This window comes from Lissotriton helveticus, chromosome 2_2 (assembly GCF_964261635.1).
Source record: "Lissotriton helveticus chromosome 2_2, aLisHel1.1, whole genome shotgun sequence".
In the NCBI taxonomy this organism is placed as follows: Eukaryota; Metazoa; Chordata; class Amphibia; order Caudata; family Salamandridae; genus Lissotriton; species Lissotriton helveticus.
Genome location: NC_136060.1, coordinates 247040287 through 247056141, shown reverse-complemented (window position 1 = coordinate 247056141; position 15855 = coordinate 247040287). Strand labels below are relative to the sequence as shown.

Genomic DNA, 15855 nt, shown 5'->3' with positions numbered 1-15855 from the left:
CATGGGTCCGTAATAATGAGGGACAACACTCAAATGTGGATAACACTGCAGTAACCCCCGCCACAACCCACGTCCGTTACCTACCAGTCTAACTGTGAATTCCAAGAGCACGACTGGAAATATAAACCCTCAGTTTTGTCCTACTACCTCTACTGATGGGCCAGTTAACAGTGCAGGGTCGTCACTGCAGGGGGTTGAAAGGAGGGAGCGCAGCGTAAAGTAGCGAGGTCTAGACTCACGGAAACCACCCAACACTTATCAGTCCCTAAACCTTCCAAGGGCCTTATCACCACTTCTGGGAAATGTCCTGCCCCTGAGAGAGGACCAGTCCAAAACAACAGTCCAAATAATGAACAAATCCCTGGACTTTTCAGACAATCAGTAGGGAGATGAGGTGGGCCCCACTGGCAAATCAAGTTATAATGGCCAGAAGGATAGAGTGGTTAGGATAGGCTCAGAAAACACTGGCGGGTGATTGTTGGTTTTAAATTTTAACAATTGTTATATGCCAAAATTTCTTTTAGACAATTTATGTTGGGACCCAAGTAATGGTACTCAAATTAGAGCAATACCGTATGCGTTTTTCTATAGGCACTCTCACATGATGGTTAGTGAAACCAGTGTATATACGGGGAGGGGTATTCAAAGTATAACATACAATGCAATGTAGGCAATATAGGAGTAACCCTAGAGAACAGATTTGCCCCCCTTAGTGGTCTGGAAGAATGTGACTGACTAAATTCCTGTGAATACCGGCCCACCCAAGTGATAATGGGTAAATTAACCATCAAGCTCCCTAGCCGAACAAGGAAAGTAAGGATCCCATCCCATGTGAATTAACACGTAGCATGGACCCGGTAACTTTTCCAAAATCAGCTCAGCTATCTTACATTTTGTGGAACCTTGCGGGCTACAGCCGAGACTAGAGTCCCTGGATTGGTTAGAATTATTCAAAAACCCAGATATCTGTGTATTCCAGGAGACATGGTGTACAAACCCTTTACATTGATTAGGATATCTTAATTTTCATAAACCGGCAATCCAAGGGCAGCAGGGCAGACCATCAGGAGGTCTAACGATTTGGGTAAAACAGAACATTTGTTTTACAATACGTGAAATCCCTATTGAGAGCATAGCTATTACGGCCATTTGTCTTCAGATGAATTCCAACGCTAAGATAATTGTTGTCAATGTTTATGCTAGGGGTCTCAGAGGTGGAAGGCTGTCTAATACAGTTGACATCTTAGAGGAGTTTTTGGAAAGGATGACTGGTGTCCATGACTTAGTAATAGCAGGGGATTTTAATACCACCTTCGAGCCCCTTGACCATGAGGATCGTAAACTTACCGAAGAAGAAGATGTACAATGGAGTATCCCCATCTTAGAGCTGCCCCCAAATAAGAGATGGTCTGAGGCAGCATTACAACTTAAAGCTCATTGTATGGAGAGGTGACTTAGGGCAGTTAATGGGCGAACACCTTCCGATAAGGAGGGCTCTCACACCTATAATAATGGTGTGAGTTCAAGCAGAATTGATTATATACTCTTTAATCTGGAGTATTGGTCTTCCATTAGTGACATGGAGGTTCAGGTGAGAGTTTTAAGTGATCAAAATCCCCTTTCATTAAAAATGAATGTCCCAGGACCTAGTTTACTGCTACCCTGCGACAACTCTCTGTTTCACTAGTGACGCCCCGCTCTGTAATGATAGGAGGAGGGCTAAATGGGATAAGCTAGTGGAAAGTGAACAAACACTCATAGGTATTAGGGCTGATGTCATTAACACACTGGCAGAGCTACAAGTTGTTACCACCCAGTCCCAGATAAACAAAAATGGTATAAGGTTTCACGAAGACCTATTTGATAAAATCAAAACCTATTTTTAAAAACAAGCGAGTCGCTCGAGCAAGAAGAAGATTAATGATGCAAAGTGGTATAATAAGGATTGTAGGGTAGCCTACAAGTCATTGGCGGCTGCCATAAAGCAGAAAGATCCTGCCACAGTTAAGTTAACCAGTCGGAAGTATAAATCCACAATGTACAAAGCTAAAAAGAACTGGAAAAAATTGAGATGGTTAGACCTCTATCAGGCCAGGTCTATTGACCCCACTGCAGGCAGGATTCTGCTCCCACGTGAGTACTTATTTACTGGCGTGTTGTAGTGCTGGGGGCGGCACCATCTACGCCGCTTTTGTGGACCGTAAATCCGCTTTTAACCTGGTCCCCCGCAACAAACTTTAGTGGGTCCTCAAGGACTTAGGGATGCCTTCGGAATAATTATCTGTTGCGGTGAGTCTTCATATGAGGAATTTTGCCCAGGTTCGATGGAGTACTCAGGGTAAAATCACTAATCAATATCCGGTATCCAAAGGGGTCCACCAAGGGTGTGTCTTGGCCCCGACATAGTTTTCACTATTTATCAATGGGGTTGTCAACAATTTTTCTTCATTCCCGACCGATGCACCATCTCTTGCAGGCACAAAAATACCCATACTTATGTTTGCAGATGACACTCTTGTGAACTCAAAAACACAGAGTGGTTTTCAGCGGGCACTAACGAGGTTTGAAAGGTTTCTACAAAGCTCGTGGCCTGGTGATAAACACAGATAAAACCAAATTTATGGTCCTCCATAAACATCAGGCTGTCAAGGGAAGGGAGTCTCTAAATAATAAATACCTCAACCAAACAGATGTTTTTAGTTATCTAGGGATCACGCTTGGAAACAAACTCAATTGGAATCAACTGAGCCACCCCAAAGTTTATTCAAGCCACCAACCCAGTACAACATAAGCTAACTCTGCCCAAAAATAACTCTTACTGGTCTACTTTCAAACTTTACTTCTCTCAATGACATCACCAAAATTCTAGTGACTACCAAACTTAGCAACCACTTCAATAACTCCGTCCCATCTAATTGCCGACCCTACATCTACCATATCATCACCCCACTCTGGACCAAAATCATCAATTCCTCGCTAACACAAGGTCACATCCCGGACTGCCTAAAAACTGGCCAAGTCACCCCTATCCTAAAACAAGCATTGGAAATGCAATAGGTCTCGCATTAGGAAAGTTTGAACTATTGGTCTTATAAATGACATTTATTTTATTTATGTGTTGTTTTTTAAATTAATAGCTTTGTCATTTACAATGCCAATAGTTATAACTTTTGCAAATGTGACACCTATAGCATTTGTAATGCAACATGCAAGAGTGACAGAAAAGGAAGAGTGACGGCAAGCGAGAGAGACGGACGATAGAAACAGAGAGGGGAGAAAGTGAAGGAAACGAGAGGAGAGGGAAGACGGAAGAAGGCAGACAGTGAGGGAAGCAGGGAGCGAGATACAATGATGGGAGATTGAATGAGAATAAAATACAGACGGTGCTCAAATAATTTGTTAAAAAAAAAAAAGGGAGACACGGCCTGGAGGGAGAGAGAGGGAGGACGAGAGGGAAGGAGGGAGAGGAGAGGGAGTGGAGTGAGAGAGGGAGCTCTGAGTATAGACCCGGGCGATGAGAGTGAGCCATGGTTTAATCCAGTAACGATCGTAAAAAAAGTCTTCGGAGAGGGGGGTGTGGGAGGAGAAGTAGCGGCAAATGGTGACCTGCAGCTTAGGAGGCATTCCATTGAAGTCTGGTGCTGCGTGGGGGGCGGGGGAGGGGGAGCAGGCGTCTAAACCCTGGACTGGCACAGACTTCTAGAATGTCTGATAAGGTTGTGACCACAGAATTATTCCAAGTTACAAAATTGCATTTCCCTCAGATGAATAAGAATGACGATTATTTAAATTACAAAATAGCTTTAAATTGTTCTCTGTATGAAAGAGAGCAGTTGTTGAACGTGTCGTTGTGGCTGTTTATATAAACACATCATTTGTTCGTTTTAATGGGCATCTTGATAACGAGTCTAATGTGTTTAAAACCAAGGGGAAAAGATATTGGACAGAAAGAAATTGCGTGAAAAAAAGAAAATGTCAGTATTTCGATGTTTGAGGCTACCTATCGCACCGGGAATTTCTTAAATTTTGTCTTTATTGGTCTATTTCCCGAAACCGAACACAAACAACTGCTATAATAAAAATAAACAAGCCCTGGCCACTTAAAATAACATTTTTTTAAAAAGGAGACACGGCCTGCCGGCCGTGAAACTGAAAGCACGGCCGGCCAGCCGTGAAAAAGCCTTTGATGCAGCAGGGGGCAAATAGGGGAGGAGAATGGCTGGGCTGAGGCAGAGCGCAAAGCCTTTGATGCAGCAGGGGGCGGAGCGGGAAGAGCTGCTGGAGGCACCAAGCTGACGATTTGATGCTGTGCACGCGCATTTTAACTCATTGCGCTTGCGCATTGAGTTAAAAGAGCACATGCACTGCATCAAATCGCCAGTCTAGTTAAAGTCTGTTTAAGCCCCTATAGTCTCGCTCCGCTCAATGCGCATGCGCATTGACAGGCGAGACCTAAAAAACCGACAGCTAACACCTCTGACCCCAACAACTTCCGACCTATCACCAACTTTCTCATGCTAGCAAAGGTCTTGTAAAAATGTGTTCAGCAACAACTGAACCAACACATCTCAAACTTCAATCTACTGAACACCCACCAATTGGGTTTCCGACCTGGCCATAGCACAGAAACAGCCATCCTGCATATAGTTGACGAAGCCCTCCTAACTCTTGACCACAGTGAAACCTGCCTCCCAGTCTTGCTTGACCTCTCATCAGCCTTCGATACGGTCAATCACTCCAAACTTCTAAGAAGACTAGAAAACAGGATGGGTTTATCTGGCACAGTCCTTCTATGGTTCAAATCCTTTCTGGAAAACAGAACGCAATCGTTCATGACCGACAAGATTCTTTCTCTCTCCTCACCTAACCTACTAGGAGTACCACAAGGCTCTACACTTTCCCCCACTCTGTTCAACTTATATGTCGAACCACTTACCGATCTACTACAGCAGGCGAACATCTCCTACCACATGTACACGGACGACACTCAACTTTACATCAAGATCACCTCCATAGGAGAGATAAAGACTATGAATCTAGCTCTCGAAAAAAACGTCCAATGGTTAGCGACCAACTTCCTCAAGGCAAACTCACAAAAAATGGAATTTCTTTTAATCTCCCCCCCCCCCCCAATAACTCCCAGGAAACAAAGGAATGGACCAAAATGATCACTGCTCTGAACTGCACGCCATCGTTGGTGGACTCCACAATATCACTTGGAATCACACTGGATAAGAGCCTTAACATACAAGTCCACATCAACGTGATGGCTAAAAATGCCCACTTTCACGTAAGCTATCTCAGAAATATGAAGCCATTCATTGAGAACCCGGACCTCAAAACTGCAGTTTAGTCCTTAGTCATATCGAGATTGGAGTACGGATGTTCTACCCTCTCAGGGCTTCCCAAAATCTCTACTGCCCCTCTAAAAGCCTGTCTTAACGCTGCAGCAAGACTCATAACAGGATCTAGGAAATTTGACCACATATCGCCACACTTGAAGGCACTCAACTGGCTACCCTATGAAGCTCGTATTCTCTTAAAGATAGCTTGCATCACTCACAAGGCGTTACACCACAACACCCCCCAGTACCTAGCCCAAAAACGTACCTTATCTGGAGGAAACAGCACTCTAAGAGCATAGATAATCTACTCCTGAAACCCTCACGGTTCAACAAGACAAAAACCTCCAACAGAGCATTCTCTGGAGCGGTGCCAAGAATTTGAAACTCGCTTTCGCCGTTTATCAGAAAAATCACCTCGACACCTCTCTTCAAAAAGAAAGCAAAATTATTCTTGATGAGCAAATTCCTCCCTTAAAATCCGCACAAACACCACGCCAGTTTACAACCTCAAACTTGCTATACTCTACGTCCACTGCTAATTCGAAGCTAAGACATGCACAATCTCAAACAGTTTCGTACTGCTCAGAACAATTCTCGTTTCTGTTTTTATCCCTCGATCTCCGTTATGCCATATTGTTACTTTCTATATGTTGTTTTTATATGCCATGTTTTTACTATTATGCTATTCATACCTTGCTCACTATGTAAAGCGCTCTGATACCCTACCTGGGGTCTGGTTCATGCTATTGAAAACTCTAAATAAAATAAATAACTTTAAGCGGAAGTCATGTGCTCATAAAGATCGAGTGACCTACGCCTATATGCGTGGAAGAAGTGTACATCTAGCACACAGTAAAAGTGTCCTGCAATCAATTAGAGATGTTCAATGTTTGGTCTTATGAGTCACTTTGTAAGAGCATGTAAATGAAAAGGTGTCAGTCAAAACAGATCCTCAGGAACGGTTCGAGGCTCAATTGGGTCCACCTCTCGATATCCCCAACTCTGTAATTCTGTAACAGCTCAGATTTGAGGTGATCAAGCAGGGAAAGGAAAGGTAAGGGAAATAGCTGGGAGGGAGACCTGCAAGAAAAATAACAGATAAGAATGTCTTCCTTCTGACTACTTTTCTACTGAATATATCATGTAAAGTCTCTGATTACCTGTAAAGAAAAGAAAATAGGCTGGGATTCTAGGTGGGAAAACTTCTGACGTTGATATCAGTACTAATTCCTGTGACTGATGAAACTCAATAAAATGTTAATGCTTGGCATCACAGGGGAGAAGCTGCTAACAACCTCCTAACCCCCTGTTAATGAAGAAAGGAAAATAACATGCACAGCCAAGAGGGAATATTATAATCCAGCCGTCAGTACGAAGATTTGAGAAGCCCCCACAAAATGAAAGTATGCACTGTTGAATTCACAGCAAATCCTTGTGTCTATTTTTCTTTTTTTTCAAAATCCAATTATAACAAACTGTTAATGAAAATTCTGCTCACATTGCAGAGCTGAACTATACTGCTCAGTTACAGCATTTCAAAGATATGACGTTTAAAGAGGCAAAACGCCTCCACCACAGTTCAAGAAGCCTCTTAGCATTCCTGGCTAAATTAGGCATGCAAGGTGAAGGTGCACCGCGCAGAGAACACCCAGAAGGGAACGCAGCGGCACAAGCAAATCAGTGCCTGCCGAGCTTCCTGCAACCAGGGCCGGCTTTAGGGCAGTGCGACTGGTGCAACCGCATTGGGCACTGACATGTGGAGGGGCGCTGACCTCAGGGAGGGGGCGCTGTTTTTAGCAATATCTGTGATTGGAGAGATGAGGGGGACTTTTGCCCGGTGGTAGTGAGAGAGTCCGAGGAGGCGGTCAAGGGGCATAGGGGCGCCAACAGTGGTTGTCGCACCCTCGCCACGAGCACTAAAGCCGGCCCTGCCTGCAACCTGACACATCAAACCACAAATAGGAGTACTTTTTGTGCAAGTGCACCTTTACCGCTCCATATGAGGTGAGTGTCAGAATCGCCACAACTGCTGCAAAAACGAATAATCAGCAGCACGCTGTTTGATATCCGGAGACGTTGAGTCCTACCTCCTTTCCTGCAGATGACAAGGATATTCTGCAAATGATCACATTTCGCAATGCCTCATGGTAAATGGAGTCCCCGATCCATACACGCTCTATGGCTCATACAACCTGCCTTCCCACCATGCCCCCAACTTACTGTATGTCGCAGCATAACATGTGTGGGTTATTTCATGTCTGGGACCCATCGTACTGACAATGTTTGAAGTACTGTGTGTTCACTGCCTGTGACCAAAGGGGCAGCACCCAAAGTGAAGTGTGTGATGGAAGATTCTGAGGTTAACGCCCCAATACTGATGAGTCTAGCAATAATAGCTGTGGATTATGTGTAGTAGATAGTGTGTTTTGGTTGAGCAAGGCTCCAGAAATAAACCTGTGTGTTAGGTGAAAATTGCAATGGTAGAAAATGCACATAGTTTCAGACTCTGGTCTCCATACACAATTGAAAAGGACAAATTTGTGAAAGTACTAGGAGAATGAGTGGAACGAACCATCCAGCATTAATAATACATGTTTTACAGGAGAACCCATACCAAAAGTAATATATAGAACGTTGACATCTAAAATAGTAACGGGCAAATGATATGTTACAGAAAAGGGTTCATTGGTGTTAGACTGGATACATCAACATTTACTTTATATTGTTCTTAAACAGATTTTGATGGTAGCGGAGAGAGTTGGGAGTGTGAAAGATATGCTTAGGGGGTTTCGAGAAATAGTCTCAGGGAAAGATAGAAGGATTTTCACTCTGTATAATTTTAAAGGAGGATGACAAACCTTTAATTCATAAAGGCGGTACTCTTCCCATGATTGTAAGAAGTGAAGTCACGCAAAAAAAAAGAAATTGCAGGAGGCATGGATCATAGAACTATTCGAGTCAACTGAGTTGCTGGCTCTACTGGTGGTGCACTTGATTGAAGTGTTTGGAAACAAAGGCAAAAAGTGTTGACTGCAGACTACAAGAAGTTCAGTGGCAGATTCTGATGATGCAAAGATGTCACAAGCCTATACAGCAGCATTCTGGTCTACAGATTTCTACCACTAAGTGTAATAATGCACAGGCTGTTTCCAACTAGTATGTATGCTGTTCTATCTAGCTTGGTCAGCTCCCATAGACATATACATGAATGATGATTATTATTATACTTAAAGAAAGTTCAAGGAGTAGTTTATTTTTAGGACCACATTCTCATTATGAGAAAAATAATAAGAAACATAACGTGCTTGATGGAAGTGTTGGGAATTTTAGAGCAGAGAGTGTTTACTGCTTAGTACAATGAATGCAGCTTTGCTGTACACACTGTAACTTACCTCGGGCATGAATTGAGACAGGAAGGTACTAAAGCAAAAGAGCGATTATTGATGCCTTAAAGGGTGTGCAAGTCCCTGGGAGCTATGAGGATATAAAATTATTATTGTGATTAACTGGGTTTTATTAAAAATTCATCAAGAATTTTGCAGAAACCCACTCATCATCATCATCAAAATTCTTTATTCGACTGCATGAAATACAGTCATAAAAGTTCATTAAAATACATATATGTACATAACATGGTTAAAGAAAATCAATACGTCAGATAATCATAAAGAGAATATATGATATCACGGTCAAATGTATATATAGGTTTTAGAAGATACTTAATTGGGGGGTGATATAATTCAGTTAGGGGTCAGCCTTCCATACTTTTTCTGAATTTCAGGGTTGTTTATAAAAAGTTATATATAAACGGAGTGCAGTCAATGTGTAGCATTTGAAGGTGTAAAAGTGCTGGCATTATTTGCACAAAGTTCAATTTTTTAAGCAAGGGTTTTAAAAACATTTTCCGCGGAGTCTCGTAATAAGAGCATATAAATAAAAAGTGTGCCATGTCTTGCGGAGACTTGTTGTCGCAGCCGCAAGGTGGCAACACTATCCCTCTGTGGGCTCCACTCGGTACGGCTAACATCAGGTGGAATAAACCGAAACAAAGTCTACTCATCAAGAAGCGTTCATACCTGGAGGTTGGCCAGGATAGGTATGGTTCAATTTGTAAGCTTGTCTTAATTAGAATGTGACTCTTAACACTATCCTTTTTCAATTCAATTTCTTCCCTGGCAAACTGGCGATTCAACAGGAAAGTGTCCTTTACGTATATTACATCATTCTTGGATACTTTTTCGGGTGTTAAAAAAAGATCCAGCCTGCCCAGATCTTGAAGGCAGTTTCTTATGTATTTTAGCCAGGGTATCTTGAGTTTCCCTTCCCAGGTTAGTGCTTCGAGGAGGATGTTATGAGTTAATGGTATTTCTTCGTTCAGCCAACATTTAAGCCAACAAAGCAAGGGGTTTACAGCAATCTTATCCCCTATGTATGGCATTCCCAGTTCTTCATGAATGGAAAAGTTAGCAGTACACTTTGGTAGGCACAGGACCTGTTTAAAAAAGTTATTTTCGGTAATTGTAAGGACGCCCACAGGGGCAAAGCCCCAGAGTTCGCTTCCGTAACAGGCTACTGCGATACTTTTTGCTTGGTATAGTTTCATCAGGGCAACCACTGGTGTGTTGCCCATTTTTCGCGCAAAGTCCGTTATTCCTGCATTGGTCCTTATTAGTTCGTTTTTCTTTTTCTTTATTGCGGGTCCCCATGCAAAATTAGAGTCAAACAGTACTCCAAGGTATGAGAAGGTTTTGGTTGTTGGTATTTTTTCCCCATTGATGGAAAATGGGTAGGACTTTTTAGTTCCAGAACCTATCTTCATAACAAATGATTTTGAGTTGTTGATACTCAGGCCCCGCAAATTCATAAATTGAAGAAAGGAATCTAGTAGTTTTTGAAGGCCAAGTGCAGTTCTGGAGATAAGAACGGCGTCATCTGCGTAAAGCAGAACAGGAACGCCCTTTCTTCCTATATAGGGGTAGTCCGTGTCAGTTGGTAAAAGATGCTCCTCAAGACCGTTTATATATAAATTAAAAAGAAAAGGTGCTAAAATACAGCCCTGCCTAACCCCCCGATTGATTTTAAAATCACTAGTTACCTTCAGGTCTTTGGTGTAGCGAACATTTGCACGTGTATCATTGTGGAGATCAGCCAGAAAATTAATCAAGTTAGTTTCAACTCCCATATTCATTAAAACGTCCCAAAGTTTACTTCTGTCAACGCAATCAAAGGCCGATGAAAGGTCCATGAAGGCCATGTATAGTGTTCCATTGCGGGCCAGGGTGTACTTGCCACTGATTAGATATAAATTCAGGCATTGAGTTGTTGTTGAGTGCCCGTGTCTGAAGCCATATTGAGCGGGTGCCATTATGTTGTTGTTTTTGGCCCATGTGGACAACCTGTTTAAGAGGGTCCCTCCCACTACTTTGGCGACTGAATTTATCAGGGAGATTGGTCTGTAACACGCTGCGTTAGTTCGGTCGCCCTTTTTGTATACAGGAACGATGGTGGAGGCTCCCCAGGCCTTTGGAACCCCTGTTGCGGCCCCAGCGTTAACATCCGCTGTAAGAATTGGAGCCCAAAAGGGTATGTTTGATTTGAATAAGTCCGGGGGAAGGCCATCCGGGCCCGGGGCCTTGTTACTGGTTAGACCACGGATCCCTTTTTCAACTTCCTTGACTGTAAAGTGCAATGGTGCACCTTCAGACGATTTAAGAACTTGTGTTGTTTGTGGGACGTCGCTCTTAAAGATTGAGCTGAAATGGGAGATCCATTCGTTCTCAGGTATAACAGTTCCGAGGTTGGTAGCATTAGGATCGTCAAACAGTGGCTTGTTAATTATGCTCCAGAACTTCGCGCTGTTTCCTAAGATTGAGGGATCAAGTAAAGACTCCCAAATATTCCTCTTTATGAATTTTTTCCGGGATGCCAGGGCTATTTTGTATTCAGAACGTAATGCTTTAATAAGTGCAAGATTTCTTGGTTTGTTTATAAGGGCAGTTTTCAGTTTTCGACTGGATAGTGAGCAAGTGTGATCAAACCATCGTGGTTGTAGTGCAATTGATCCTTTTGTTGACACAGAGAGCAGTTGATCAATTCTTTTTGTGATCACGGCAAAGGCAGATAAGATGGATTCGGGAGGTGTGATATTGGAGACACAAAGATTGAGTTCATGTTCACAACTCTTTATAACAGACTCTTGCAAAGTATCGCTGTTTATCGTGGACCATTTCAGGCGGCGATTTTTGTTAACTAGTTTTAAAACTCCAGGGTCTTTATGGTTTTTCCGGAGTACAAAAGGGCCGCATTGGAGGTCAAGTGAAAGTGGGTTGTGGTCACTGTAAGTGCTTTCAAGTATGTTAAAGTTTAAGACCAGGTTTGTCACCTCTGCTGAGAGGAGCATGTGATCTATATAAGAACCTGACTCTGAGCCTTTGTAAGTTGGTGTTTTTTTTTTTTTAAATTTTTTTTTTGTTCAACTGCTTTTATTAATGTTGACTTCAATACACTGTTTCGCACGCCTACAACCCGGAGGCCGGCGGCTACCCTGCAGTCAGCAGTGAGTATGTAATTATCCAGACACAGCCTTAAACCGGCATCCCTGAGGCCCGGTGGCGATAGGATGAAGATAGGAGAGGAGCAAGTATCAACCTGTGCCATCGGAGAAGTAGCGCATTTAGGATGTCGTGCAGTGGAACAAAGTGGGTATCGTAACAAACCAAACTTCTAAACTTCCCCTCCCCCCTCCCCCACCCACTCCTACCCTAGAAACAAGAAACCTTGGTCAGTGAGTTAGATCTCCTTCAGCACAGTGTCGGCGCCACGAGCGCAGTGTCAATGAACAACGCTGCCTGACATTCCCATCCTTCAGGGATCTTAGTCTATGTCTTCCTGCCCATCCCGCGTGGCCAGGGGGGTTTCACAGATATTACCCCTAAACTCATTCCAGCAGGACCATATATCGTTCCATTTGCGGGGGCAACCTCTTGTCACATAGACTGTCTTTTCTTGCAGCATGCACCAGTCCATGTCGCTCTGCCACTCTCTCAGTGTCGGGGAATGAGGGGCTCCCCAGAGTCGCGCTATGTTTCTCTTTGCCACCATCTGACCAAGTGTTACCCAGACCCTCCCCTTGGATGTCAGGACCGTGGGTTCCCATATATTTAGGAGGCATCGCTTGGCCTCGGGGCGAAGGTCCACCTCCATAACCTCCCGCATGCAGTGGATCACTTTCCTCCAGTATCGTTGCACCTTGGGACACTCCCATAGTATGTGGAAAAAGGTGCCATCCCCCCCACAACCCCTTCTGCAGAGACCTTCACCACCCTTCCCCATCGCCACCAGCCTAGTGCAGGAAATGTAGACTCTATGAAGGATTTTTAGTTGGACTAGCCTTAGTCGGGCCGAAATCGCTACTTTCCTAGGTGAGGCTAGCGCGTGAGACCACTCCTCCTCATCTATCTCAAGCCCATCAGTGACCCATTTGTCTCTAAGAGGAAGTAAGGAGTCAGGGGTGTTATTAATTAGTTTACGATATGTGAGGGAGATGGCGTGTTCTGGAAGGTGCCCGTCGAGTAGTCTGTCCTCCAGCGGAGAGGCTAGGGGCAGGGTGGTGTCTGGTGGGATATTCGCTTGCAGTGAATGCCTGACCTGTATGTATCGGAAGTACTCCGTGCGCGCCATGTCGTATGTGTCCCGTAGGTGTGCAAACGTATGGACGCCCTTCGGTCCCCATAGGTCTCTAATGTGTGAAATCCCTATCAGGTCCCAGCCGCGGAACCCTTTGGTGCGTCCCAGCGTGCCCAGCTTTTCAGAGGCCCACAGAGGCGTGGACATGGTGAGGACATTGGACCATCCCAGCTTCTTGTGAGCTATATGCCAAATTTGAACTGAGTGCTGGGTCGGTCCGGTAAGTCGGTACCTCCCCGGCCTGGAGTAGAGCGCGGCCTCGTAGTTTCCCCCAGGGAGCTGCCACCTGTCCATCCCGTATCCAGGGTCGCCCCCATCACAGTATGTCCCTTGGTTGATGGCGGCAAGGTGTGCTGCCCAATAGTATTTACGGATGTCAGGGAGGGCGATCCCACCATCGTACCACCCCAGTGTGAGTTTGTGCAGTCCGATCCTGGGCGCACCCGCCCACAGTAGTTCACGTTGCGCCCCTTCCACCGCTACAAAGTACGCATTGGGCACTCTGTCCGGGTAGTTCTGTAGCGCGTAGAGGAACCTAGGCAGCGCCACCATCTTAAACAGGGCCGCCCGGCCCAACAATGACAATGGAAGACTCTGCCAGGATTTCGCCTCTCGCTGAAGCCGTCTGAGGGGAGGGAGTAGATTGCGCTCATATAGCAACGTCTTGTCAGTGGAGACGAAGACTCCCAGATAGGTGAAGCCGTCCGTCGCCACTTGCAAGGGACAGGTGGCCGGCAGTTTTGGGGGGTCCCCGCGTAGCACATACAGATGTGATTTATTCCAATTGATTCTAAACCCTGAATTCCGGCCGAAGCTGGTGAGGATGTCAAGCACCGCCAGGATGGACCTACGCGGTCTGGTCAGGTATAGGAGGATGTCGTCGGCGTAGAGGGAAATCTTGTCTTCCCATTCTTCCGTCCATGCTATACCTCTAAGGTATACATCCTGCCTTATCCAGGCCGCGAGAGGCTCGAGCGAGAGCGCAAACAGGAGAGGAGAGAGAGGGCACCCCTGCCGGGTCCCCCTTTCGAGGGTGAAGACCGCCGACGCCTTTCCGTTCACTACCACCTGGGCCAAAGGTTCGGTGTAGAGGAGGCGCACCCACGATATAAAGTTCGGTCCGAATCCCAGTTTGCGCAGCACTGCGAGCATGTATGGCCATTCAAGGGTGTCGAATGCCATGGTGGCGTCGAGGGAGACCACCACCGCGTCTTCCTGCAGTTTATGTCTCTGACCGAGCACCCCGTGCAGGCGGCGGATGTTGAGTGCCGTATTACGGCGGGGCATGAACCCCGACTGGTCCGGGTGAACCAGAGTAGCCAGGACCGGCTGGAGTCTATTTGCGAGCGCTTTGGCAAGGATCTTTGGCTCAGCGTTGATCAACGAGATCGGCCTGTAGGAGGCACACTGGTCCCTAGGTTTCCCTTCCTTAGGGATCGCCACAATAGTGGCCAGCCGCTGATCTTTGGGCAGGATGCCCCTCTCTCGACTTTCGTCGAACATGGGCTTAAGGCGCTTACTGAGGGCGTCCGGTTGCAATTTGTAGAGCTCAATCGGAAGGCCGTTCGGCCCCAGGGCCTTGCCTGGGCGTAGGTCTACTATTGCGCGCTGCAGTTCCGAGGGAGCGAGCGGGCTCTCAAGGGCTTCTCTTTCCGTCTCCGACAAGCAAGGCAGTTGGATGTCCGCCAAGAGGGCCAAAGAGTCCTCTTCCGGGCGGTCCGAGACCCGGCTATACACTTGCCTGTAGTGCCGAGCAAATTCCGCCACTATCTCCCGGGGTTCCGTTACCGTCGCCCCTCCGGTCGTTAGGATTTCGGGGACCACCCTGGTAGCCTGTTGCTTCTTTTCCAGCCACGCTATCAGTTTCCCAGCCTTATCGCCTTGGTCGTATATCCTGCCCATCGTGTGTCTGGCTGCCCTTTGAGCGTCTTGTGTGACTAGCTCCTTGTATTCAGCCGTCTTAAGCCGTAGCCTATGGTGCACAGCAGGCGCTCTAGTCGTACTCGCCTCTTGTTCCAGGGCCGCCAGGTCCGCTTCTACTGCAGTGACCTGGCGCTCTTTCTCCCTTCGTTTCCCAGCTATGTGTGACAGAGCCTCCCCCCTGAGCACAGTTTTGAAGGCCTCCCAGAGGATGACCGGGGAGTTCACTGACCCCTCATTACTGTCGAAATACTGGGTAATCGCTTTCGTGAGCGCCTTCTTAGTCTCCTCCGATTGAAGATGCCATGCGCTGATGGGCGCCACACATCCCTCCCGTCGAGACCCAAATGTAAAGTGTGCAAGCACTGGTGAATGGTCAGATATGCCGCGTGGAAGGTGCGTCGTGTCGTGTACCGTCATGTCTTGGGTAAGTAGGGTGAGGATGTGGTCCAGTCTGGAGAAAGTGCCGTGGGGACCGGAGAAAAAGGTATATTGTTTGTCTGTCGGGTGCAGCAACCGCCAGGCATCTGTAAGCCCGAAAGCTTCCAGGAAGGAGGATAGCCATTGCTGCCCTTGCGGTGTGTCTCTGGGAGGGTGCCTGTCCAAAGTGCCCGCTATAACAGCATTGTAGTCCCCCCCCAGCACGAGTCGACCATGGGGAAGAGAGAGGAGCAATTTGCCCAGATCCGCGTATGATGAGGATTGGAGGCCTGGTGGGATATATACCGATAGCAGGTTGAGGTGCTGTCCTTCCCATCTGCCGGACAGTACCGCGAAGCGGCCTTGCGGGTCCGTCTCAGTGTTTGTGATGTGGATTGGAAGTGACCGGCGTATCAAAATCCCCACCCCCCTGGAACCTGACGTGAAGCCCGCATGCACTACAAGGGTGTACCCCAACCTGTTG

The 15855-nt window shown here is 46.2% G+C and overlaps 1 protein-coding gene across 2 annotated transcripts in view; it reads left to right on the top strand.

The window, feature by feature from the left end:
• The window catches only part of TBC1D19 (TBC1 domain family member 19), a 1159927-nt gene that overhangs the window by 219604 nt on the left and 924468 nt on the right, over nt 1-15855 (top strand). The window lies entirely within an intron of this gene.